At 43.9% G+C, this 25,603-nt stretch overlaps 1 protein-coding gene and 1 non-coding gene across 2 annotated transcripts in view; one reads left to right on the forward strand and one right to left on the reverse strand.

Annotated features, from left to right (window-relative positions):
- The window catches only part of IL1R1 (interleukin 1 receptor type 1), an 84,767-nt gene extending 82,251 nt beyond the window's left edge, over positions 1-2,516 (reverse strand). Inside the window, exon 1 of the mRNA XM_043918507.1 lies at positions 2,094-2,516. The gene's annotated coding sequence lies outside the window, so the exon portion shown is untranslated. The remainder of the gene's footprint in view (positions 1-2,093) is intronic.
- On the forward strand, positions 766-847 carry LOC122704181. The gene has a single exon (XR_006343795.1). It is a non-coding gene; the product is annotated as a small nucleolar RNA SNORD86 (small nucleolar RNA).
- Positions 2,517-25,603: the final 23,087 nt, after the last annotated feature.

A 25,603-nucleotide genomic window follows, 5' to 3' on the forward strand; every position in this document is an offset into this window, starting at 1 on the left:
TGACCTCATTTTGTTTTCTTCTTTCCTTAAACATCTCGAATTCTGACTGACCCATTTCCTTATTCTTTCACACAACAACACTATTATAGGGTATATGGAGGTCAAGGGTGTCCAGTAAGGCTTCCCTGATCGCTCAGTTGGTAAAGAATTTGCCTGCAATGCAGAAGACCCCAGTTCAACTCCTGAGTTGGGAAGATTCCCTGGAGAAGGGATAGGCTATCCACTCCAGTATTCTCGGGCTTCCCTTGTGGCTCGTCTGGTAAAGAATCCACCTGTAGCCGGGCCGAGGGGAGCGAGCCGGCGCCTCAGTGTCCTTCCCCTCCCCACCCGTCGCCTGGCCGCCTTCTCCTAGCCGCGGCCGGACCGGAATTATGTGATCCCGGAAGTTCCGGCGCCATTGCTGTGTGGGATAAACAGTAATGGCGGAGGCTGCAGCTCCCGGAACAACAGCCACACCATCAGGAGCAGGAGCGGCAGCGGCGGCGGCGGCGGAAAAAAAAAAAAAAAAGAATCCACCTGTAATGCATGAGATCTGGGTTCAATCCCTGGGTTGGGAAGATCTGGAGAAGGGAAAGGTTACCCACTCCAGTATTCTGGCCTAGAGAATTCCATGGATCCATAGTCCATGGGGTCGCAAACAGTCGGACATGACTGAGCGACTTCCACTCACTGACTCAACAAGACAATACGGACCATCCCCTGAGAGCCTACAGTCTGCTTACAACTTCAAGTGCAATATTTGCACTGCCTCTGAAAAAGCATGCCAATACAGTGATGCCCTAGGACTCGCTGACCTACACAGGCCTCTGATCAGGGGGGGATAGCCAGTCCTGGTCTCTGAGTGATTCCCTGGGCCCAGTTTCCAGAGCCCAATAAAAATAAAAACCAATAAACAGCAACAACAACAAAAAACCACGCTCAAGTTTTCAAGATTCCACTGTAAGTCTTTATGGAAGGAAGCATGCACAAGTCTTGATAAAACAATATATTATAATCTTAAATGCAATCAGTGATGTCAGTTTATAATAATGCAATGCCTTCAGCCAAACACAGGCTGAGATGATGCCACTCTAGAACCGTAGAAGCATAAAGGAAAGTCATAAAGTAAGTCTTAATTCTGCCATCAGCTACAGCATTTTTAAAAGGACTTTACAGGAACTTCTCTTGTGGTTGAGTGGTTAAGATTTCACCTTCCCATACAGGAGGTGTGTGTTTGATCCCTGGTCAGGGAGCTAGGATCCTGCATGCTTTCCAAGTGAAAAACCAAAGTATTAAACAGAAACAATATTGTAACAAATTTTAAAAAGACTTTTTAAAAAAAAAGAACATTACAATATCCTTCACTTAAACCTCATGATGTATATGGCTGTGTGTGTTAGTTGCTTAGTTATGTCCAACTCTTTGCAACCCCACGGGCTGTAGCCCGCCAGGCTCCTCTGTCCATGGAATTCCCCGGGCAAAAAACTGGAGTGGGTTGCCGTTTCCTTCTCCAGGAGATCTTCCCGACCCAGGGATCAAACCCAGGTCTGCTGCATTACCAGCAGCCTCTTTACCCTCTGAGCCACCAGAGAAGCCTTTGACGGCTAAGAGGAAGTATATGGCCATATATCTCCCACATATTTCTTAGTTAATCTTCATAGAGTAAAACATATGTAATCATAGATGGGGCCTCCCAGGTGGCTCAGGGGTAAAGAACCCGCCTGCTAATGCAGGAGATGCAAGCTTGATCCCCAGGTCAGGAAGATCCCCTGGAGAAGGAAATAGGAACCCACTCCAGTATTCTTGCCTGGGAAATCCCATGGACAGAGGAGCCTGGCGGGCTACAACCTGCGGGGTTGCAAAGAGTTAAACACATCTGAGCGACTATAACAGTTAGTAGGGCTCACAGGCACACGCAGGGTTTTAAATGTGCGTACAGAGCCTCACAACACTAAGAAATCCTTCAAATCTTGTTTTAAAAAACAGCACAACATTGTCAGTTTTATCAGACTGCATTCCTCCTTCCTAAATACTTCAGCGCATAAGTAAACAAAGGAAAAAGGAGGGGGGGAAAATGCAGAAACAAAAGCTAAGGTGCAAATCCATCATCTTACCCACTCCTTTCCTCGTTACTGGAGGCTGCGGGAATGGCTGGCCCCACCAGAGGCGGTAACTCAGGTTCAGCCCGCGGCGTTTCTTTTCCCACGTGTGAAGCCCGCTGAACTGACGGTGGTTATTAAAAACAAAAGTGCATCTTGAAAATCAGCCCTGAATGGCGTTGCTGATGGTGGTTTTCTTTTTCTCAAGAGCTCCAGGGCTGCTCAGCCCACAGGAGGGCAAGGCCCCACAGCCCCAGCTGTGCAGAGGCCGGGCGAAAGGAGAAAGTGGGCTCCAGTGACGCCTGTTAGGGCTTTAATCCTCAGCTGTGACACATGTAGGGAGCTGTGAGCAGGAGACTCGGAGCTGGGCAGGCAGCCAGAAACACTCAGAAAACGTGCCAAGCCCTTTCGAAATACCACACTCTCCACTGCACACTCACTGCAACAGTTCACAGGCTGTGTCTCTCTTCTAATGACGGAGCCACAGACCCGGGCCGGGCTGGCCCGCCGACATCCAGTCTGTCACAGTTCCCGTCATCAGAGTCTGGACCAGTCAAAGCCTGGCCTGGAGTCTCCCACCTCCTCCCTCTTCTCCCACCTCCTCCCTCTTCTCCCACCTCCAGACCCTTCTAATGACATCCACAGATGTGAGCTCCCAGCAATACCGAAGGACCCTTCCTTCAAGTGTTTGTATGTTTCAGATGCAGGGTCTCCTCCTAATGCACCCACCGCCCCTGCCATGTGCGCTGGGGACCCTGCAGGGATCTCTTGCAGCATCCAGGAGGTGAGGAGACCCACTGGTCATCCCTGGCCTCAGGGGGATTCGGGGAGATGGGGTCCCAACCCGAGCCTCTGGCTCCCACTCGCAGCAGCCTGATCCCATGCATGAGAGAGGGGGCTGCCGAACCCCTCCTCTAACTGTCTCTCAGGGGCCCCCCCTGCACCCCACACCCAGTTTCATGTTCTCAACACAACCCAGGTCCCACCTATCAGAGCCCTACTCAGAGTCTGAAACACAAGGACCAAACTGGCCAGAGCTTATATCCTGGTACCCAAGGCCCACCCCCAGCAGGCTCTACACACCTCTCCACCTTGCCCCCACTGCCCTTCAAAAGAATTCTCTGTGCCCACTTGAATGGGCCACCACTGACTCCAGAAGACAATGTTCAGGGACCTCCCTGGTGGTCCAGGGGTTAAAGACTTTGCCTCCCAAAGCAGGAGTGTGGGTTTGATCCCTGGTCAGGGAAATAAGACCCTACATGCCTTGAGGCCAAAAAACCAACAAGTAAACAACAGAAGCAATATTGTAACAAATTCAATAAAGGCTGTAAAAATGGTCCACATTATAAACAAAACTCTTAAAAAAAGGCAACATTCAAACAGCCCGGGTTGTGCAGCCACCCTCCTGACCCGACTCCCCTTCTCCTCTTGAACGTGATGCCCTGACCGACACAACACTCCCCTCCTCCTTGACCCCCTCTCCCCACATTTCCAGTCTTCACCAAGGTTCATGCAGCAGTACCCCCTTCCACATCTTGGGGTGATGCCCCATGCTCTGAATCCATGTTTTCACTCCCTAAAAAGAACAGAGACAGCAAGAGTGGGCACTTACTATGCATCAGGCTCATTTCTAGGAACTGTCAATTCTTTCAGCCCATTTTACAGATCAGGCAACTGAGGCACAGAAAAGGCAAATGCCTTCCCTGAGATCCCTCAGCCAGGTAGGGTGGAACCTGGGTGGAGTCCAATCTGACCTCGCTCTTTCTTTCCAGGCACCTGTGCTGTTTATTTGGGAACAGGGAGTATGTACTCAGGGAGGGTGCAATTTCCTCACCCTTCTCGGTAGCTGTTCCAGAAGGGCTTCCCAGAATGCTTTCCCAGGCTAGGTAATTACAAGTAGCTGTGATTAATTGGTAGTCTAATGAGCTTTAATTGAGAGACCAAATGGTCCACCTGAACTGCAGTGGACTGGGCTTTCAACATTAGGAAATAAACAGAATAGTCTTGAGGTTAAGGCAACATTCTTATAGTCCAGGGGTCCCTAACCTCTGGAATCTAATGCCTGATGATCTGAGGCGGAGCTGATGTAAGAATAATAGATATAGAATGCACAAGAAATGTAATACGCTTGAATCATCCTGAAACCATCCCCTACAGCCCACAGTTGGTGGAAAAATTGTCTTCCGCAAAACCAGTCCCTACCCTGATGCCCAAAAGGTTGGGGACCACTCCTGTAGAAGTTTCACTGACATTTTTAACCTATCTTAATGGGTGTGTCCAGGCCCTGGACATCTGGTGTATCAACAGACTGCTAAAGACATAACCTCACTGAAAGAGCTAAGATGCCCTGATGAGAAGAGCTGACTCATTGGAAAAGACCCTGATGCTGGGAAAGATTGAGGGCAGGAGGGGAAGGGGGACAACAGAGGATGAGATGGTTGGATGGCATCTTTGACTCAATGGACATGAATCTGAGCAAATTCTGAGAGACAGTGGAGGAAAGGCAAGCCTGGCGTGCTGCAGTCTATGGGGTGGCAAAGAGTCGGACACAACTGAACGACTGAACAGCAATAACACTCAAAGGTCTAGGGTGATGAGGGGCAGGGAGAAGTCCCCACCCTTCCTCCAATGTGGAGTAGCTGAGGTTTCGGGGACCTAATCCACCCCCAGCTCCAGAGGTAGCCCCACTGATGTGAGCCATTAGATCTTCAGAAATACTCTAGTACCTTCTAGGTTGCTGGCCAGGTCCTATAAACGCTGGAGGTGAATGACATTTCACTGAAGAGATGTTTCTGGCTCCCACTAGGGGCAAGACCCTCCCTATGCTCTTTGGTAGAACAACAACAACAAAATCAGGAAGACCCAGCTCTTGTCCCCAAGAAACTTACTACCCAGCTGATGGGGAGGCCATGGACGAGACACTAATAGGCTTAACCCACTGTAGGTATTGATATCTGCCTCCCAAAATAGGAGTTTGTTTTCCCAGTTTTTCCCTAATCAGTTTTTCTTTATTCAGCACTTAGTGGAGAGGAAAGATTTTTGTTTCCAGGATGTTTCTGATCCTCTTTTCCAACCAGACAACATCTCCCTTCCTCCGGCCCACTTCTCAGCAAGGAGACACACACACACGTACACACATACACATACACACTCCCGACTGGGTTTGGTAAGTTGCCTAGTCCCCCGCCCCCCGACAGAGTTCAGGAGGAAAAAATAGTCATACCAGGCAATAGCAATCCAATACCAGAAGTTTATGGAAAATCCCCAGACTCCAGGGTCCTTTATAAACGCTGGAGCTCAGAACTCACTGAGCAAAACCTGGAGCTTTTACCATGAAAACTCTCAGAAGCCGTCACCAGGACACAATTATATCAGCAACCTGGCCTTTGCAGAACTCTGGAACATCCATATTTATCCTTAATAGGTCAGAAATAACTCATATCTTTCCCCATAATAGTTTTATGGAAAAGCTGACACATTCAGAATGAATCTGCATTTAAGAATACCTTGAGTGTGGCTATAATCCATGTGCTTCACGTGTTTCCTTAATCCATGTGTCATCCACATGTTCCCTACACATCAAAACTGATGAGAATGGAGAATGCAAAAAAGCATGGGAATGTGCGTGTGCATGCATGCACACGTGTGTGTGCCTGTGCAAGCATGTCCATACCTGGAATCTGACCTCATCTCTCCTGCCACGTACTACAGGTCCTTAAGAAAGGGTGGGAACCCTGTTTTACTAGGTTCAGCAATTTTGTAGTTAATTTGGTAGTTAAACAGACACCTCCCTGGGCCCCAGCAGACCCAGGTAAAAGGGCCTGCTTTAACTTCATGGGGGGCTTAAGATGGCTCAGATAGTAAAGAATCTCCCCACAGTGCAGGAGACCTAGGTTCAGTCCCTGGATAGGGAAGATCCCCTGGAGAAGAAGATGGCAACCTACTCCAGGATTCTTGCGAATTCCACAGACAGAGGAGTCTGGCGGGCTACAGTCCATGGGGTCATAAAGAGTCAGACACAACTGAGTGAGTGACACTTTTAATTTCATGAAGGTGCCTTTGAGGAGTCAATTTCACTTCCTTGGACTTCAGTTTCTACCTCTGGAAAAAAATACAGCGTAATCTAAATCCATGCTACACAAAGTGTGGCCACCCGCCAGCAGGGGCATCATCAGGAAATATGCTAGAAATGCAGATTCGCATTTGCCCCAGAACAACTGACTCAGAATTAGCATTTTAATAAGATTCCCACGTGACTTGGGTGCATGGTAAAGTTTGAGCAGCACTGGTCCAAACGTTCTCTGAAGTGCCTTCCAGGGCCACATTTTGTTAGTTTAAACTTTTGTCCCTTTCATCTAGAGCATTGACATGCCATGGCCAAAGGCTGCCCATGACCTTTGTGGTCAGGCCCTGGGAGGATCTGGTCAGAACCCTGCAGGCTGACTTCACTCCCATTCCAGGCAATGACACACAAAAAGTCAGATTGTCTCCATGACTGTCCCAGACCGCTAAGTCACACTCTGTCTTCCAGCTTCCTACCAAGCCTCTTAGGAAAAGGCCACCCCTTAATACTTCCTACCTCAAGACAGCTCCAACAGCCATCACTGGGTCTCAGGGGTTGTGCAAGCAAAGATTAGTGAACAGGAAAAATGCCAGATGGATTATTACAGCAATAGTCTTCAGCACTTAATGGAGCCATGATCACTAAGATGAAAAATGAGCCAAGTCTGAAGAAGCTCACCTCCTGTTTGATGTTTGTTGGGGCTATGATGAGGCGATTAGGCAAAGTGTGAATGTGTGTGTTAGTTGCTCAATCTTGTCCACCTCTTTGAGATCCCATGAACTGCAGTCCGCCAGGCCCCTCTGTCCATGCGTTTCTCCAGGCAAGGATACTGGAGTGGGTAGCCATTTCCTGGTCCAGGGGATCTTCCCCAACCAGGGATCCAACCTGGGTCTCCTGCATTGCAAACAGATTCTTTATGTCTGAGCTACCAGGGAAGTTCCATTAGGCAGAATACTGCAAATTTAATGTAGCAGAACTTCATGAAAATACTTCAAACCTTTTTCTTTTGAGCAAGATGAGGAATGCAGTTAGCAGAGTTGAATTCTTTCCTCAACACCCACACTCCATGACACATGGGTTAATTTGAAGAGGGGTCACCAATGGAAAACCTTGGGCACTGCATTTGGTTCTTCCCATGAAAGCGGCTGCCAGGCTGGGTGTGGTCACTCTCCAGCTGCAATAAGTCAAGAATAGAGGAGGCAGGGGTGGTTGGAAGGAATACATTTCCTCCACACACACACAGAAAAAGCAAATTCAAGATTAAAAAGCAAAGCTGAAATCTGAAATTGAAACAGAAAAAAAAAAATTTACCAAGTGAGCATTGGCCAAAAGAATCAGAGAGTGTGGAAGTAGATGCTGAAAACGTTCCTGGGGGTCATTAATGCATACAAGAGAGGGCTACAGGGACCTCCCCGGTGGTTCAGTGGTTGCAATGCAGGGGACATGGGTTTGATTCCTGGTCAGGGAACTAGGAACCCACAGACTGCCAGCAACCAAACCCGCAAGTTGTAACTACGGAAGCCCATGAGCTTTAGAGCCCACGTGCCACAACTGCTGAGCCCATGTACCACAACCAGAGAGTCTGTGCTCTACAACGAAGATCTCACATGCCGCAACTAAGACCCAATGCAGCCAAATAAATAGATATTAAAGCAAAATTAGAGAGAGAGGGAGCCACAGACCCGAGCCAGAGGTTGGGAAGGGAACTGGGAGTTGCAGAGCAACTTCTCACAACATAAACGCACTCTCACCACGTGATGGGAGATGCAGACTTAAAATCTGAATTCATGCAGTGAGTGAATCAAGACCCCAAAGACCCCATGAAGATGGAACCAGAGTCCAAATCTAACAATATAAAATGTAATAGAGACAAATCTAATGTCCTGTTCTTACTTCCCAAACCTAATTTTGTAAGTACAAGACACACAAAAAGCAAAAGCAAGGGTGGCAGACAAAACCAGACAAATGTCGGGGTCTTGGTTGACTGAACCCTTAGTTCAGTGGACCTTATTTTTTTTAAGTTCAGTTAACCCTTGGTTGACTGAACCCTTAGACCCTCTTTGAACCCTTGTGTGATGGGAGAAACAAGCTCAGCTGCCATGGTGAAAGCTTAACTTCTAATACAAGGGAGGGTGGTCACTCTTTGTACCCCAGACCCTAACCCAGAGATGGAACTAAGATAACAGAACAGAACTTTCTGGAGGCCCATCTAAGACCCGATGCAACGGACCATCTACTTTGTAATAATAGAACTCTCCGCAATGAAATGAGTCAATCCACAGAGGGTGTGCTGCCCCATCCCAGAAGTGCTCAAGCAGAGGCCAGCTGCGTGGTCAGGAGCATCTCACAGGAGCCACTCTGCCATCTCTACTTGGCCGTCTGATTTTACATTCAGCTTGTGGGTTGTTCTCTGTGGTTTTGTTTTGCTCTCGTGGCAAATCGATGTGCTGAGCCGGGTATTTTCTTATCATTCACATGTTGAAATAGGAAATCAGGGCCAGTAGAGACAAATCTCAAACTAGAATTCAGATCTGGAGATCTTAAAACCTTGCCTGGTTTCTCTCTCCCAGTGCCTCGATGTAATTTCTGTGCTTTTTGGGGCGCAGTTTTCAGTTCTTCCAGAATGAGGAAGTCGCTGCTTTTAATAAGGTAAGATGAAATATTTACCATGTGTCAAGTTCTAAATATGAGTCACAGCCTAGCAAATGTGCCCAACTAATCGTACCATTAAATTTTACGAGAAAACACTGGCTTCGGTTGTTCTTTGACACAAGTTAACTAGTGTCATAAGTTTGTAGGAAGGTTCAGTCATTCCAATTAGTACAGATTTTTAAAACACTTTGTTATAAAAAAAATATAACCATGATACAGAAGATAGGAAGGAAAAAAGAGAAGACTTGAACATTCTTCCTGATCTTACTACCAAACTCTCATCACTGTTAGTTAGCATTTCGGAATATTTCCATCTACTCCTTTTTTTTTCCTAGGCACATATATCTTTGTCATCTCTTTTAATATTATATCACAAGTGGTTTTTTTTGTTATTAGCTGACTTTCATAACTATCATTTTTAGTGCCACAACTACATGTCACCTCTTATTCAATACTTTACCCCTTTTCCACAATCTTGATGGTCTCTATGGTTTTCACTTTACATTTAAGAAGAAAGATTTTATCCACACGTTGTGTTTTAAAAGTCTGGATGAGGGGGTAAGGGGGGAGGGGTAAATTAGGGATTTGGGATTAACATACACACACTCATATATAAAATAGGTCATCAAAAGGACCTACTGTATAGCAAAGGGAGTTCTACTCAATATTTTGTGATAACCTATAAGAGAAAAAGGCTCTGAAAAGGAATATATATGTATATATGCATCATTTTGCTGTACACTTGAAATTAACACAACATTGTAAATCAATTATACTTCAGTAAAAAAAATCGTTTGAAAAATAGATTAAAAAAGGACCTACTGCATAAGCACATGGAACTTGATATCTTGTAATAATCTGTAAGGGAAAAGAATCTGAAAAAGAATATATATACACACATGTATATATGTACACACACACACATACACGTATTAATTGAATCACTTTGCTATACATTTGAAACAAACATAACATTGTAAATTAACTATACTTCAATAAAAAGAGAGAAAATTAAAAAATAAAAGTCCAGGTAGCATCTCCATGGCACTCACAGTGGTTATTTGGAAAGGAAACACAGGGTTGATTTCATATTTATGTTTTTCCTGTGTGCTATAGATATTTCACTAGAAGTCTGCATATTTCCTTGTAGAAACTTTAAAAATCTATAGACTATGACGTTACAGACCCAGTGACTGCAAATGGAACACTTGTGCATTCCTAACCCTTCTGTAGCTGCCACTCAAAATGTCCACAAGCACCACTGCATACAATGCACGGAAATCAACAGAACATGTTGACTGCTTGAAACATTAACAGCCATCATCATCAAATGCATGAGGAGGTGTGCATGCGTGTGTGAGGCCAGAAAGCATCATTTTCCAAGCTTGCTTGCCTGTGCCTGTTCAGTCGTGTCTGATTCTTGGCAACCCATGGACTATAGCCTGCCAGGCTCCTCTGTCCATGGAATTTACCAGGCAAGAGTCCTGGAGTGGGCTGCTATTTCTTACCCCAAGGTATCTTCCCAACTCAGGGCTGGAACCCAGGCCTCCTGCACTGAGGGCAGATCCTTTACCGCTGAGCCACTAGGGAAGCCCTTTCCAAGCTTATTAGACCTATATCCTCCTAGGAAAAGATTTCATGAGCAGGAAACATTAATTTTCCCGCTTACTGCACATATGGTTTCAATTATAGAAATCATAAAAGGAAAAAGGTCTAAACATCGCTGTAAGCGAACAAAAAGCTTGTGAGTCTGCTCAGCTTTTAACTCAGTGCCAAACCCTGTTCTTCTAGAAGCCGTTCTCCTTAGAAGTCAGCTCATAATTATCTTTTTTTCTTTTTTCTTTTTTAAGTTATGAAAGTATGATAACATTTACAGGAGACTTAGAAAATACAGAACAAGGTTATATATTGTTCCACTACATCAATTCATAATTGCTAATTGTACAGTGGGAATTTACACAACATTGTAAAGCAATTATCCTCCAATTTAAAAAAAAGACAACTAAAAAAAAAAACCTTAAACAATGTAAATGACATGAGAACAGCTGTAAACAATATAAATGCTATGTAAATAGTTTCCAGTATGCAGCAAATTCAAATTTGGTTTTTGGGAAAAACAAAGTCAGTTCAATCTCCTAACTATCCCCAGCCCCCTCACTGTTAAGGAATCCTTACTATTAATAATCATGTTCCCGAAAGCGATGCTTCCTTTCCAGTTTTTCTTTCGGACACCCTTGCATCAGCTTCTCTAGGAAATCCGAGCGCTTGTTGTCTAAGGGATGGTTCTGCACAGCCATCCTCACTATATTCTCCCCTTTCTGTCACCAAGAGAGGAAAGGAAAGGCCGTTACCTGGAGAGAAGAATCTGGGATCTGAGTCTGACACCAATGGCCATGTGCTGCCCACAGGCCTCCTCTCCCCACAACTACTGCCCTGTTTTAAGGCAAGTACGGGGTGAAACGACCCATAAGAAGTTCTGTGAAATTCAGAGACTATGATTCATTTTCTTCTCATTCTACGCTTAGGATGTGAGCTCACTGCTGAGGCTCAGCCCTACCTTTGACCAGCTGTGTGGCCCTGAGCAAGTTTTCTAACCTCTCTGTTCCTTGTCTTATCTATAAAACAGCAACAGTATTTGTATGTTCTTCATTGGACTATAGAGCATTTAAAGCGAAGTCATGTACACACTGCTCTATTTAGGATGGATAGCCAACAAGGACCTACTATGTAACATGGACATGGAACTCTGCTCAGTATTATGCACCAGTCTGGATGGGAGCGGGGTTTAGGGGAGGATCAGTTCAGTTCAGTGCTCAGTCATGTTCGACTCTTTGCAACCCCATGGACTGCAGCACACCAGGCTTCCCTGTCCGTCACCAATCCCCAGAGCCTGCTCAAACTCACGTCCATCAAGTCGGTGATGCCATCCAACCATCTCATCCTCTGCCGTCCCCTTCTCCTTCTGCTTTCAATCTTTCCCAGCATCACAGTCTTTCCCAATGAGTCAGTTCTTCACATCAGGTTGCCATAGTATTTTAGTTTCAATTTCAGCATCAGTCCTTCCAATGAATACTCAGGACTGATCTCCTTTAGGATGGACTGGTTTGATCTCCTTGCTGTCCAAGGAAATCTCAAGAGTCTTCTCCAACACCACAGTTCAAAAGGATCAATCTTTCCTTCTTATCAGCCTTCCTTATGGTCCAACTCTCATATCCATACACGACTACTGGAAAAACCATAGCCTTGAGTAGATGGACTTTTGTTGGCAAAGTGATGTCTCTGCTTTTTAATACCCTGTCTAGGTTGGTCATAGCTTTTCTTCCAAGGAGCAAGCATCTTTTAATTTCATGAACGTATATGTATGGCTGAGTCCCTTTGCTATTCACCTGAAACTACCACAACATTGTTAATCGGCTATACCCCAACACAAAGTGTTTTTGGTGTTAAAAATAAAATATCCCAAAAATGTGAGATAATACATGTAAAGCACTTAGAATAGTACCTGGTATATGCAATTATTTAGTTATCTGTAATTTTGTTTGTTCTTTTATTTTACAAAACAATATGCCACAGAAATAAAATGAAAGCAAAATTTTCCTTTGGGAGCATCTGACTCAGTGAACCACCTCCTTCTACTCTGATTTTCCTTCTGTCTCTCTGAGCCCTTCTGGATTCTGAATCCTCATTCTCTTCCTAGCTTCTAGCTACCAAGACTCCCAGGAATCACAGCTGCCAAGCCGAGTCAGGCTCTTCATCCTCCTCTTTGCCTCTCCCTCTGGGAGGATCAGTGTGACTATATGACCAGCTGAGCTCTGTCCTAGCTCGGAAGAGTTCACCCACCCACCGGGCACTTTCCCTGTGGTTGTTCAACACTTCCCTATCGCAAACGTGTGTCATGTACTGAACTGGCCTGAGAATACAGATCTGAAAACTGCACTTTCAGGAACCCTACAGTCAAAGACAGTAGGATGTGGGCCAGAGGGCTGTCCTGAGGATGTGGGAGGGGTAAGTCCAATGTGAGTGGGGTGGGGGGCAATCAGCACAAAGTCAGCTTGGCTCCCCAACCCCACAGGCTTCCGGGACCCCACAGGCTCACTCCACACCCACATGTCCCCCTAACTCTCACCACGAGGCACAATTATAAACACTCCCTCAGCCCATCCATACAGGCATCATAATTCTTTTACTGTCATTGTTTCTTCAGATTTTATTCTTTAAATGACCAGTGAATATTGACTTGCTGCTAAGTTTCTTCAGTCACATCCGGCTCTTTAGTGACCCCATGACCTCTTCTGTGGCCCACCAGGCTCCTCTGTCCATGGGATTCTCCAGGCAAGAACACTGGAGTGGGTTGCCATTTCTTTCTCCAGGGGATCTTCCCAACCGAGGGATCGAACCTGCGCCTCATTATGTCTCCTGCATTGACAAGTGGGTTCTTTACCACTAGTGCCACCTGGGAAGCCCAAATATTGGCTTGATTTTACCTTAAAAGTCTTTCTTCTAGAGAGGTGGGGAGAAAAGAGACTGTCTGTTCAGTCATCATTAACATTTTATATGACAGAAGGTTGACATATATATCTATATATAATCATATATAAATTATACACACATATAAAGTCAAACACAACTGAAGTGACTTAGCACACATCCAAATGTTGATGTGTTGAATGGCTTATATGAAAAGCCAATGACCAGAGATTCCCACCAAATTGACTTAGGACCCTTTCTGCCAAAAGACTGAGGACAAAGATTTCAACCACACGGGACGAAGAGTAAGATGAAAAGCATAGCATCTCACACAAAAAGGTAGAACTCACAAAGGATTAAAACTTTCTAAAAGTATGGACTCATGAAAGATAACCCTAGAGGCAAAGAGCAGAGAAAACTGGTTGTCTCAGTCTTGCCTCTAGGGGATGGCTGACAAAGAAAGAATTGGCATCTCCCATGAAAATATATGCCCTCTGACACAACTTTGTAGTGGGTTAGAGCCTGATTTTACACACTTTTATATGCTCTGAAAAGGCACAAGGCAATTTTAGTAGTCCTAAGTCTCTTGGCTGAGGAAATGAAATAACCCCTGGAGGAAGGCTAGAAACAAGCCTCAAAAAACTTTCACTGATAGATGTCAAACAAACATGACTTCAACCAAAAATCTAAACATACAAGTGCATAAGCTATTAAGCACTGACAGAAAAAAAAGAAGAAAAAGAAGAACCAGATGGACAAAAGAAAAAAAAAAAAAAAACCTTCAACTATTGAATGATCAGACATGGAATAGAAAACAAATATATTTATATGTGGCCTTCCCTGGTGGTTCAGATGGTAAGGAATCTGCCTGTAATGCAGGAGATGCAGGTTCAATTCCTGGGTTGAAAAGATCCTCTGGAGGAGGAAATGGCAACCCATTCCAGTATTCTTGCCTGGAGAATCCCATGAACAGAGGAGCCTGGTGGGCTACAGTCCATGGGGTCACAAAGAGTCAGACATGACTAAGCAACTAACACTTTCACTTTCATATATATGTATGTGTGTATATGTGTGTGTGTTTAAAAATTGAAAGAGAATCAAAACATAGTAAGGGGCAAAAGAATATAAAAAGTAGGCAGACTAAAAGAAGACACATGTACTATTTAATAGAATTGACTCTGAAATGATGCTGTAAGTTTTGAACAAATTTCAAATTATTGGTACCAGACACAGACCCTATTTTCTTACTACAATGCAATTAAGTTAGAATAACAAAGACACACATAGTTGGAAATGTAAACACACACTTCTAACTAACTTACAGTAATAGCAGAAATTATAATATACTTAAAATTAAATCACACTTTTAAAAAACTACATATCAAAACTAACAGTATAAAGCATCAATTTTTAACTTTAAGATTATATATTTGAAAAAAGGTTAAAATTAGTAAACAAGAGCTGCCAGGCTTCTTTGTCCATGGAATTCTCCAGGCAAAAATACTAGAATGTGTAGCCATTCCCTTCTTCAGGGGATCTTCTTGACCCAGAGATCGAACCTGGGTCTCCTGCATTGCAGGGAGATTCTTTCCCATCTGAGCCACCAGGGAAGCCCCAAAATAACTTTTAAAGAATATTGAAAAAGAAAGTCAGATCAGGGCACTTGAATAAAGCAGACACCTAAACTTATTCTAAAGCCCCTGTAATTAAATAATTGGTATGAGGGTACACAAACCAGGAACAGAATAAAGGGCCCAAAAGGAGGCCTACACTGGGATGACAAGGCAGAGACAATTCATGCTCATTAAATACGTACACGCTCCCCAGTTTTACGACCTCCCTTGTGGTATGGCGGGGCCAACTAACTAGCTCTGGACAAGTAGCTGTGAGCACAACTGACCTGTTGAAGAGTGCAGGTTTTTTAGCTTAAGTCCTTTATACGATTATCATTATTCCGTTATAAACTTCAAGTAGTTTGTAATTTAAAAATGAAAACTAATCAGTGTCCCTCTCTTGTCTTCTTGCTCTTGTGCTCAGTTGCTAAGTCATGTCTGACTCTGGGCAGCCCCATGGACAGTAGCCTTCCAGGCTCCTCTGTCCATAGGATTTTCTTGCTTTCAAAGAAAAAGAAAACTATGTTGTAGTGAAACATCATCAGATAAAACAGAATTTATAAAAAAGTGGAATTTTTCTCCCTAATGGAGAAGTTGGCTTCCTTTCCTTTAATCTTTTTTTTTTTATATTTATTTATTTGGCTGTGTCGGGGCTTAGTTATGTCATGTAGGATCTTTGTTTTGGCCCAAGGACTCTCCAGCTGTGGCTCCTGGGTTCAGTTGCTCCAAGGCATGAAGGATCTTATTTTCCTGACCAGGGCTCAAACCCCATCCCAACCATTGCAAGGTGGATTCTTAACCATTGGACCACAAGGAAATTTCCTCTTCCATTATCATCACTGTAACCTCTTTTTATAACAGAAGTCAGGTTGGGTGTTTTTCCCCCATGATCACTATAAAAAATGACATCATCACTACCACTGTGCAAGAATCATACATAGGTGACTATCAGAAAAAGTACTTGGTTCATGAGGCAGCAATACGAAGGGGTACTGCAGTGGAGGGAGAGTGTAAAGTTCAAAGATTAAACTCTTGAGAAAATTCGAAGTGGAAAATTCTTTAAGTTTTGACATATATATATATAAGCCTGTAAGACCATCACCACAATCAAGAAAATGAATATATACATCACCTCTAAGATTTTTCCACACCCTTTTGTAATTCATCCCCCCATTGTTCATGCATATGGACCTTTATTTTTAACATTCTATTCTATTCCACTAACCTATTTGTGTATGTGTTCAGTTCAGTTGCTCAGTCGTGTCTGACTCTCTGTGACCCCATGGACTGCAGCACACCAGGCCTCCCTGTCCATCACCAACTCCTGGAGTTTACTCAAACTCATGTCCATTGATGCCATCCAGCCGTCTCATCCTCTGTCGTCCCCTTCTCCTCCTGCCCTCAGTCTTTCCCAGCATCAGGGTCTTTTCAAATGAGTCGGTTCTTCACATCAGGTGGCCAAAGTATTGGAGTTTCAGCTTCAGCATCAGTCCTTCCAATGAATATTCAGGACTGATTTCCTTTAGGATGGACTGGTTGGATCTCCTTGCTGTCCAAGGGACTCTCAAGAGTCTTTTTCAACACCACAGTTCAAAAGCATCAATTTTTCGGCGCTCAGCTTTCGTTATGGTCCAACTCTCACATTCATACATGACTCCTGGAAAAACCACAGCTTTGACTAGAAGGACTTTTGTTGGCAAAGTAATGTCTCTGCTTTTTAATATGCTGTCTAGGTTGGTCATAACTTTTCTTCCAAGGAACAAGAATCTTTCAATTTCATGGCTGCAGTCACCATCTGCAGTGATTTTGGAGCCCCCCAAAATAAAGTCTCTCACTGTTTCCATTGTTTCCCCATCTATTTTCCATGAAGTGATGGGACCAGATGCCATGATCTTAGTTTTCTGAACTAAGGCTGTATATTGTCACCCTGCTTATTTAACTTATATGCAGAGTACATCATGAGAAATGCTGGACTGGATGAAGCACAAGCTGGAATCAAGATTGCCGGGAGAAATATCAATAACCTCAGATATGCAGATGACACCATCTCATGGCAGAAACCGAAGAAGAACTAAAGAGCCTCTTGATGAAAGTATATGTGTCAGTGTGTATGCTACTGTGTGTGAATCAGAGAACTGTCTGTTGTCACTTCACAAGATAAAATATTTATCCTAGGAAATAGACTTCTACATAGCTCCACTGCTGGGCTTGTAGATTAATTTTTTAGGAAATCAATCAAGTATAAAAGTGTCATCTTTATCATTCTAAGCATAAATGTAGCATCCCCTCACACACAGACACAACGACCCATATTCATGGGCCAAGTCATATATTCTCAGCTCTGACATGGAAGTAGCAACTCACTCCAGTATTCTGGTCTGGAAAATCCCATGGACAGAGGAACTTGGTGGGCTACAGTCCAGGGGTTGAAAAGAATCAGACATGATTGAGAGTGTCTGATCACACATACTGAAATAGTAATGCACACTGTCATTTCCTGAATTCAATATCTGGCAACACAGAACTTTCTCTTTTTCACTTTTTGAAAAATTGTCCTATTTTTTGCATTAAAGGAAGGTTGATGTACAGTGTTGTATTGGTTTCAGGTATATAGCAAAGCGTTCAATTAGTAATATATACATATATAGTTTTGTTGTTGTTCAGCCACTAAATTGTGTCTGACTCTTTGTGACCCCTTGGACCGCAGCCCATCAGGCTCCCCTGTCTTTTCATTATGTCCTGGGGTTTGTTCAGATTCATGTCCATTGAGTCGGTGATGCTACCTAACCATCCTAACCTAACCTACCTATGTGCTGTTCTCAGGTACTCAACTGTGTTTGACTCTTTGCGACCCCATGGACTGTCGCCCGCCAGGCTCCTCTGTCCATGGGATTCTCCAGGCAAGAATACTGGAGTGGGTAGCCATTCGCTTCTCCAGGGGATCTTCCCAACCCAGGGATCGAACTCACGTCTTCCGCATTGCAGGCAGATTCTTTACCATCTGAGCCACCAGGGAAGCTTCTCATCCTCTGTCGCTCCCTAACGTATTCTTTTTCAGATTCTTTTCCAGTATAGGTCATCACAAAATACAAGTAGTTTTCTGTGCTATGCACTAGGTCCTTGTTGGTCATCAGAATTTTCTAAAATTTTGGTAGCAATCAGTTAATAGCTTTTTCGAAGTAACTGAGTGGCAAACTTGGAGTATATCAATTGCTTTACACAGAACACACATGAATCTCGTACAAGACCATGTATTAGGTGTCTGGTTCGTTAATTTTGTTCAGTTTTCATTTTGTTGCACAAGACCTTTACAGAGTTTTGTGCTTCCTCAACAAAGGAAGTTAGATTGGTGGTATTTTCTTTTCTGTCTTGAAATGATGGCTCTTTTTCATTTTCACTTGGTCCTCGCACCGCTTCCCCTCCCTCAGCACCTTTTTTTATAATGGGATATAGTTGCTTTACAATGCTATGTTAGTTTCTGCTGTACAACGAAGTAAATCAGCTGTATTTATACATATATCCCCTCCCTCTTGGACTTCCCTCCACCCCTACCCTTCATCCAACCATCTAGGTCACCGCAGAGCACTGAGCTAGGCTCCTATGCCACCTTTAACCACCGCCCATGCTGGGCAGTTTGAATCACAGGACCCTAAATCCAGACAAAGTTTCTACCTCGAATTATAATTACAAAGAAGTCCATCACACCAAATATTACTTTCTCATCAACCACTTAGTAAAAATAGGTGGAAACCAATTAATACCCAGTCTCTTATTTCAAAACCTCTCTCCATCTAAAATGCTGTCCTTCTAGGCAACATCTATTTGGAGCTTTGGTTTAAGGATCTAGTTTTCTTCTTTTCTGAACTCGGTTTCCTTTTCTAAGCATGTCTTAGCAAAAGTTTACCCTTTTGACAAGATACTGTTTGCCTGCAAAAAATCATGGTCTTGGAACTGGGGAGGTGAAAACCATCTTGCCTTGGACCCTCCACTCTCAGCACCCGACCCTTCCATCCTTTACTTGGACTTCAGCTTGGTCTTCTCCCCTCTCATCCACCCTGATACACAGATAAGCCCCACATCTGATGAACAAGAGCTCTGCTTCTAGAGGAACTAGCATTACAAACATGCTTCCCTGCACTCTGTTCTCTGAGTTCATATGTTGTGTCCAAAGTAGAATTTCCAGTGTTATTTTTGGCATGGGCCACAGTGTTATTTATCTCATGAATGAGGAAATGAATAAGGAAGACCAAAAACAAAAAAAACAAAAAACTGGTTTGAGGAACCCTGAGAAACATGGGTTTATATAACCAGCTGGGAAATGGAGATCAAGTTAAGACTAGCAAGAACTGCTTCTTCTGGGGAAGATGTACAAGACAAAACACAAGCTAGGTCTCGCCGCGACTGCTGGATAAATAGGAATAAATAAAAGCTTACTTTTAAAAAACATCAGAGACCTGTGAAAGCAATAAGGAGCAGGAAGACATTTTTTAGAGAAGAGAGAACAATTACATCACGAACTTATAATCATCAGCTATTTTTTTCTCTGATCTTTAACAATCCTAAGAAGCCGAGAACAGAGAACAGAGCTTGGCTCAAATGTAGGATGTGGCTGAAAAGAAAGAAACCAGCAAAGTTTTTCATAGTCACGTGAGACAACTCTGACAGCTTAGGAACTCAAGGGCTCTCAAATGCGTGAAAGTGAAAGTCCCCTCAGTCGTGTCCAACTCTTTGCGACCCCATAACTGTACATACAGACCATGGAATTCTCCAGGCCAGAATACTGGAGTGGGTAACCATTCCCTTCTCCAAGGGATCTTCCCAACTCAGGGATCGAACCCAGGTCTCCCACATTGCAGGCGGATTCTTTACCAGCTGAGCCACCAGGGAAGCCCATACATATGACAGGTTGCAAAATAAGACATTTGCTGAGGCCTGGGTAGGGTGGGTAGCTGGTGAAGAAGGCTGAAAAGATTTTCAAATGCAGAAAGAGATCTCCTGAAGTCTTGAAGCAATCACAAGTCAAAACATCCCCGGCAGACGGGGCCTGTCTCATGCCCATAAACTTTTCTTCCCCTCAAGATCAGATTTTTCATCGCTGGGGATTGGACACTGGAGAGCAGGGTTGTGAGTCTCTGGGGGGCATGCCTGGATCTCTCACAATTTTTCAGAACAAGAGAAACAAGAGATTAACAAGGATGTCTACAAAAAGCCGAGAAAAGCCTCAGTGATGACACAGGGGCACACCTAGGGTCCAGCTAGCCTTCAAAACTGCCAATCTGATGGGATTGAGTTTAAACATCTCATGTGCCTAAAGAATAACGGGACACGCTTGACACATAATAACATCATCTGAGCCTCTTCTGTACTTTATCTGGCAAAGTAAAAACTTACTGGGATTTCCCTGGTTATCCAGTGGTTAAGAATCTGCCTGTCAATTCAGGGGACATGGGTTCCATCCATGGTCCAGGAAGCTCTCATGTGCCAAGGGGCAGCTAAATGCATGTGCCACAATTAGAGAAATCCTTGCACTGCAACTAGAGGAACCTCCCTGAGCACCATACCCAGAGAAAGCCTACACACTGAAGTGAAGACCCAGTGCAGCCAAAAAAAGTAAAAACTTACTGAGGAGGCAAGAGGAACAATAGTCAAGGGGGGAAAAGCAGTGTTCTTTTCTACAAAAGAATCACTTCAACAATCAAATGGAAAAATTAAAATCAGACCTCGAACCACCACCAGACATCCTATGCAAATATCAATAGTAGGTGAACTGCTGATCTAAGTGTGAACGATAAAACAACAAAGGATTTGAAAGAAAACATAGAAGGAAGTCCTCATGGCTTGGGAGTAGACAAAGCAGAAAATAATTCCAACCAAAAGTGAAGCAATATTGATAAATCAAGACTGTTCATCCAAAAACACCATCAGGAGAGTAAAAATTCAATCCACAGAGTTGAAGAAGAAATTTGCAGTTGACATATCTGACAAAGTATTCTTATCTAAAACATTTAAAAACACCTGCCGGTCAATAAGAAAAATACAAATGACTCAATAGAAATATGAGGGCTTCCTTGGTGGCTCAGTGGTAAAGAATCCACTTGTCAATTCAGTAGACACAGGTTCCACCCCTGGTCTGGGAAGATCCCAGGTGCTGAGAAGCCTGTGCACCACAACCGCTGAAGCCCACACGCCCTAGAGTCCGTGCTCCGCGACAAGAGACACCACCACCATGAGACGCCCGCATGCAGCAACCAGAGAGTGGGACCCCGGCTTGACGCAACTAGAGAAAAGCCCACACAGCACCAAATATGGGCACAGACAAAAATAAATAATTTTTTAAAAATAGAAACATGAACAAAAGCCTGAAGAGATATTTACCAAAAGAGAATATTCAAATAGATTTTTTTTTAATGCTCAACTTTATTAGCCATCAGGGAAACTCAGTTTAAGTCAAAATGAGATACCAGGACACACCTACCGAAATGATGAAAAAGAAAGAAAGTACCAGAATGGAGGAAAACAGAGAAAATTACTGTAAAAATCTCAATAAATGGGGTTCTCCAACATTCCTGCAGGGAGTACATATGAGTTAAACAGATTTAAGAAGCTGTGGGGCAATATTTATTATTATCTAGCATCACTGATTCAATGGACATGAACCTGGGCAAACACCAGGAGATAGTGAAGGACAGGGAGGCCTGGCTTGCTGCAGTCCTTGGGGTCACAAAGAGGTGGACACAACTTAGCAAATGAACAACAGCAAAAACCACCCAGAAACATGTACATATCCTCCAACCCAGGAATTTCGTTCCCGGGCTTACAACCAACAGCAAAGTCCATCAAAAGACAAAATATTCATAGCAGTTCTATATGTAACAGCCACAAACTAGAAACTACCTGTGTCCACCTGCAGTATACAGGATAAATAAATTATAGCATATTTCCAAAACTTGATTTTGTTAAGACTCATTGAGTTGTCAGTGGTAAGTTCATTTTTCTGTAACATCAAAGGGCTGTATTTAATTCAATTGGGCTTCACTTAAATGGCCTTTTCAGCTCAAATTTTTACATGGCCTTTCTCATTTGAGCCTCATGTTACAACAGCTAAATCTTAGTTTTGCCAACAAGGAAATAGATTTAGAGTCTCAAGGAGACTTTGAGCAAGGCCACAGAAATTCAGTCATGTCCAACTCTTTGTGACCCCATGGACTGTAGCCTGCTAGGCTCCTCTGTCCATGGGATTCTCCAGGCAAGAATACTGGAGTGGGTTGCCATTTCCTTCTCCAAGGGATCTTCCTGATCCAGGGATTGAACCTGGGTCTCCTGCATTGCAGGCAGACTCTTTACCGACTGAGCTACAAGGGAAGATAATATACATACACATATCAGAAGGAAGTGGCAACCCACTCCAGTATTCTTGCCTGGAGAATCCCATGGACAGAGGAGCCTGGCAGGCTACAGTCCATGGGGTCGCAAGAGTTGGACACGACATAGTGACTAAACCATCACCACCACCATATATATAAAATTGTATGTAATTAAGATTAATTACATTAATTTAATATACTAATATTTAGCTAAAATATAGGTTCATAGTCTCATTTTTACAAATCATCAGCCTACATTGTAGCTGTCTTTAGATAACTGGTACCTATAGTTAGGGTTAGGAAGATCCCCTGGAGAAGGGAATGACTACCCACTCCCCTATTCTTGGCTGGGAAATCCCATGGACAGAGGAGCCTAGGCAAGTTACAGCCCATGGGGTCACAGAGTCGGATATGACTGAGCGACTAACATGCATAGATTTTGGTGCTTGAGGAAAGCCTTACAGGAATCTTCAGCAGTGCTGAGATCTACTAAGCTGTTCTCATACTTACCTCAAACACTAGACCAGCGCAGGCTGGGATGGGTAAGCCAATGTCTACAGATGTCAAGATTCTGTCAGGGCTTACTCTTGACCACTCAGACCTTCCAGCTATTTTATAAAGAAAAAAAAGGAACTAGTAGGATGACACATAAGGGGATGATGTCACCCTGTCCAGGTGCTCCCCAGCACTTTGGGGAACACAGCGTCCCTCTGAGGGGAAGGTGGCTCCCCAAAACATTAAAATAAAGATTCTCTGCTAGGTATAGTCAGTACAAGTCAACAGCACCTGATGGGTAGCAAGCTTACATCTATGTGCATTTTCTTTCCGAACACCCACTCAAAGAAAGTGTTTTCGAGAGTGTGGAAACAACTCAGCCTGTGAACCTCACTCTCCTGATGTGTCAGCCAAACTTCGTGGAGTCTAGAGCAGGGTGAGCTGTCCCCAGAAGCCAGCTGGCGATTGTCATCCAGGCTGTCACATGCCAGGCCTGCAGAAGCCCACAGTCCCGGGAGCGGGCCCCCACCAGCCTCCTGCTGCTCTGCCAGCACACCTGTGCCGTCACAAAACTGGCCCAGGTCCAAACCCCAACCTCAACCTCAGCTCCTGGGAGGAAGTCAGTCTTCACAGGCAAAGCCCCACTTTCAGCACGAGGCGAGTTTTCAGAAAACACTGACAAGCTCTCACCATCTCTGAGGTACCCGGACGACCTGACAGCCTGGACCCTTAGCTCTCACTTGCACTGACCAGGCAGCTATTCCCCACATCCCCCAGCACTAAGCGTCACTGCAAAGACAGCCCCGTGGATGGCACACTCCTTGAAGGAATTAAAGAGAGAGCAAGAGAGGAGGCGTTGCGCAGGTTCATTCTCTGCGTCTGCATCTTTATTCCTGCCCTGCACACAGGCTCATCAGTACCATTAACTAGATTCCATACATACGCGTTAACATACCATATTTGTTTTTACTTTCTAACTTACTACACTCTGTATTATAAATTCTAGGTTCACCCACACCACTACAAATGACTCGATTTTGTTTCTTACTATGGCTGAATAACGTTCCATTATATATGCATATGCGTACCTGAACATGAATTTGAGCAAACTCCGGGAGGCAGTGGAGGACAGAGGAGCCTGGCCGGCTGCAGTCCATGGGGTCGCCGAGAGTCAGACATGAACGAGAAACTGAACAACAGCAGCAACGAAACAAATATACCTCCCACATCTCTATTCATTCATCTGTTGCTGGACGTTTATGTTGCTTCCATGATGCTGCTGTTGCAAATAGGGTGGGCTGAACTGGAAGAGTAACACTGACACGCACACTCACGTGCATACACTAGCTAGTGGGGAGCTGTGCTATGGCATGGGAGCTCAGCTCAGTGCTCTGGGCCAACCTAGAGGGGTGGGAGGGATGCGTGTATACCTACAGCTGATTCATGTTGTAGCACAGCGGAACTGAATACAACACCGTAAAGCAATTACAGTCCAATTTTTTAAATCGATAAATAAAAAAATTTAAAAAGGAAAAGAACTGTACAACTTTACAAGGAAAGCTAGGACTCAGTCCCCGGAGCCTGTTTTTGTCAGAGCAGTTCCAACAGGAAAAAGCAGGAAACCAACACCTCTGTTATCACCTAACTTTAGCTGAGTAAGCAGAATACTCAGGGCGTCATTTCCAAGAAATGGCTTTGACTTTACTCTGGTTCCAAAGTTTTTATATCAAGTAAATAAATGATATCTGGAGAAAGAACATTCTTTGATCCAAAACGTGTGAGCTGCATGACGCATCCTTAGCTTCGGGACAAACAAGACCATTTTTGAGAAGACACGATTAATATCTTCCTCTTTTGTGGGCAAAGTGTACCACATAAAAGAACATTTTCCAGAATGTTTAAATGAGAAGATTAGATTTAAAATGTCATGAAGACATTCAAATGAAAGGATTCAATTTACACATTTAAATAGAAGGGTTAGATTTAAAATGTCGTGAAGGCAATGTACAGGATGGGGAAAGAGACACATAGGCCATCATAAAGCCAAAGAAAAATGGAAGAAAATTTAAAGAAGAAAAGGAAGGAGAAGGGAAAGAAGAAAGTGTGTGAGTGGCTGGCAAGGCAGTGGGGTGTCTGGCCCAAATCTACTGATTCACAGACTCCGGAGGTGGGACCCTAGCGATCTGCCCATCAGTCACTCTGAAGCTGAGTCTGAGAAACACGGAATTGGAGCACCCTGTGACCCTGATCTCAGCTTCTGGAAAGATGGTACTGCATTTTCTCTGTTTGGAAGACACCCCAGTGTCACAGGAAAATGGGCCATTAATAATGAATAGTCAACTTTGTTGTTGTTCAGGTGTTAAGTTGTGTCCAACTCTTTGCGACCCCATGAACTGCAGCACACCAGGCTCCTTTGCCCTTCACCATCTCCCAGAAGTTGCTCAAAGTCATGTTCACTGAGTCAGCAATGCCATCTAACCATCTCATCCTCTGCCACCCCCTTCTCCTCCTGCCCTCAATCTTTCCCAACATCAGGGTCTTTACCAATGACTCCCATCAGGTGGCCAAACTATTAGAGCTTCAGCTTCGGTCCTTCCAGTGAATATTCAGGGTTGATTTCCTTTTGAATTGAGTGGTTTGATCTCCTTGCAGTCCAAGGGACTCTCAAGAGTCTTCTCCAGCACCACAATTCAAAAGCATCAATTCTTCAGTGCTCAACCTTCTTTATGGTCCAATTCTCACACTGTACATGTCTACTGGAAAAACCATAGCTTTAACTGTATGGACCTTTGTCAGCAAAGTGATGTCTCTGCTTTATAATGAATAGTCAATAATAAATAGTTAATAATGGGCAGACATATTACTGCCACT

Source organism: Cervus elaphus, chromosome 11 (assembly GCF_910594005.1).
Source record: "Cervus elaphus chromosome 11, mCerEla1.1, whole genome shotgun sequence".
NCBI lineage: Eukaryota > Metazoa > Chordata > Mammalia > Artiodactyla > Cervidae > Cervus > Cervus elaphus.